Raw genomic sequence first — 3,026 nt, 5'->3', positions numbered from 1 at the left:
GTTCCTGTAACATGTTGTTTGATAGCTCTGAACATTGCAACTTGATGTTATTTTCTGCAAAGTCTGAATTGTTATTATTTGCAATCTTTCCATGTGTGTTTGAGCATGTTCTAGTGATTTCTAGAGATAGCTCAGTGTTCATGTTTTGTTATGCTTTACCTGTACATCATGCCCATGCCTTTTGTTTTCTTGTTGAGGTCCCGTAGCATGTTGTTTTGATGCTTGCAATATGCCTAGTTGCTGTTTTGGACAACTTGTCCTTTAAACTTGTATAGTGTGCATGTGTTGAACCGTTGCTCCGTTTTGAGTGTGCTCTATATGAAACTTGCTTAGAATTGCATGTAGTTTCATATTATCATGTTGCATCCTTGTTTTGGGTGTGTTTTCTTGATGTTTGGGTGCATTTCGCATCAATGCCATGTTTAACTTGTTTTGCTCATATCTTCTAGAACGTAGCTCCGAACTAAATGAACTTTATATGTAACTTGACTAGAATCTCGTGTAGATCATCTTGGTGCATCTTAACTTGCTGTTTAACAACTTGAACATAAGGTTTATTCAGATCTGGACCAATTTCGAAATATGCATATGAGGACTTACTGGAATTGTTGTTCCCGACCTCATTTAAACTTGCCTTGATGTGTTGCTCTTGTTTGCATCATCTCTTGCCATGAGAAGCTTCATGTAGCCTTGTCATGCATCATGCTTGTTCTGCATCATGTCATGTTCATGTGTGGTGTGTTTACCATGTTGTGTGCTTCTTCTTGTTAGTTCCTGTTTCGTTGCGATCGTGGGGATTCGTTCGTCTACGCTTGGTTCGGCTTCATCCGTTCGTCTTCTTCATGGACTCGTTCTTCTTCCTAGCCGGATTTCAGGCAAGATGACCGCTACCCTGGATCTCACTACTATCATTGCTATGCTAGTTGCTTCGTTCTATTGCTATGCTGCGTTACCTATCTGTTGCTCTTCAAGCCTTCCCTAATTGCCATGAACCTCTAACCTTTGACACCCTTCCTAGCAAACCGCTATTTGACTATGTTACCGCTTTGCTCAGCCCCTCTTATAGCGTTGCTAGTTGTAGGTGAAGTTGAAGATTTCTCCATGGTGGACAGGATTTTGGTTGGGATATCACAATATCTCTTATATTATTAATGCATCTATATACTTGGTAAAGGGTGGAAGACTCGTCCTTATGCCTGGTGTTTTGTTCCACTCTTGCCGCCCTAGTTTCCGTCATACCGGTGTTAGGTTCCCGGATTTTGCGTTCCTTACGCGGTCGGGTGATTTATGGGACCCCTTCGACAGTTCGCTTTGAATAAAACTCCTCCAGCAAGGCCCAACCTTGGTTTTACCATTTGCCTCACCTAGCCCTTTTTTCCTTGGGAGTCGCGCTCTCTAGGGTCATCTTTATTTTACCCCCCCCCCCGGGCCAGTGCTTGTCTAAGTGTTGGTCCAAACCAAGCGATGTCCGACGCCCCCTGGGCAATGAGGGTCTATGCCAACCCGACGTCTTGCTCATCCGGTGTGCCTTGAGAACAAGATATGTGCAGCTCCTATCGGGATTTGTCGGCACAGCGGGAGGCTTTGCTGGTCTTGTTTTACCATTGTCGAAAGGTCTTGTAAACTGGGATTCCGAGTCTGATCGGGTCTTCCTGGGAGAAGGTATATCCTTCGTTGATCGCGAGAGCTTATCATGGGATAAGTTGGGACACCCCTGCAGGGTATAATCTTTCGAAAGCCGTGCCTGCGGTTATAGGCATATGGGAATTTGTTAATGTCCGGTTGTAGATAACTTGACACCAGATCCGAAGTAAAATGCATCAACCGTGTGTGTAGCCGTGATGGTCTCTTTTCGGCGAAGTCCGGGAAGTGAACACGGTTTCTGGGTTATGTTTGACGTAAGTAGGAGTTCAGGATCACTTCTTGATCATTGCTAGTTTCACGATCGTTCCGCTTGCTCTCTTCTCGCTCTTATTTGCGTATGTTAGCCACCATATATGCTTAGTCGCTGCTGCAGCCTCACCACTTTACCCCTTCCCTTCCCTTTAAGCTTTGCTAGTCTTGATACCCATGGTAATGGGATTGCTGAGTCCTTGTGGCTCACAGATTACTACAACAACAGTTGCAGGTACAGGTTGTGCCATGATCATGACGCGAGAGCGATGCTTGCTTGCGTTGAGTTCTTCTTCTGCTTCTTCGATCAGGGGATAGGTTCCAGGTCGGCAGGCTGGGCTAGCAGGGTGGATGTCGTTTGAGTTTCTGTTTGTGTTTCATCTGTAGTCGGGTGTTGATCTTATGTATTGTGATGTTGTATTCGTGTGGCATTGTATGCCTCTTGTATGTATCCCCATCTATTATGTAATGTTGATGTAATGATATCCACCTTGCAAAAGCGTTTCAATATGCGGGTGTATCCTTGGTGGGACCTTCGAGTTCCTTTTGGATAGGGTCGCATATTTTGCGTGACAAGTTGGTATCAGAGCCTCGACCGGCCCTAGGAGCCCCCTTGATTGATCGTGTAGTTTGGCCGTTGTTGAGTCTAGAAGAAAACTGATTTTGGAGTCTAGTTATATTGGAGAGTAGGAATTCTTTTTACTCCTCAGCCCCTTCGTCGCTCTGGTAAGGAATCTTGACGTAGGTGTTTTGAATTACTTCTCTTCCCCTTCAAATTTTTCTTTAGGATCACGCAGTTGGTTTTCTGATCGTTGGTTCTCAGCTCTTTCCATCCGCCGCATTTCTCATCATGTTGACTCGAGCCTCTTCGCCTTTGCCAAGTTCAATCCTCAGTTCGCTCTCAATGAAGTTGTTTCTCTGTCCTCAGTTGTTTTCTTTTCCCACCCGCCCACCCTTCTTCTTCTCGGAGCCGGAGTCCGTAATCGAGTATCCATCCTACTCGTGCGAAGTCCTTGCCTTCTTTCTTCAATGTTTTCAACCGGTGTTTTCTCTTCAAGATATTCGTCGATTCCCCTTCCAAGTTGCTTTTGTTTTCCCACCCTCCCACCCTTTTCTTCCCGGAGTCTGAGTCT

Source organism: Triticum dicoccoides, chromosome 2B (genome assembly GCF_002162155.2).
Source record: "Triticum dicoccoides isolate Atlit2015 ecotype Zavitan chromosome 2B, WEW_v2.0, whole genome shotgun sequence".
NCBI lineage: Eukaryota > Viridiplantae > Streptophyta > Magnoliopsida > Poales > Poaceae > Triticum > Triticum dicoccoides.
The sequence above is the reverse complement of the archived record's forward strand: the minus strand, read 5'-3'. Positions refer to the sequence as shown.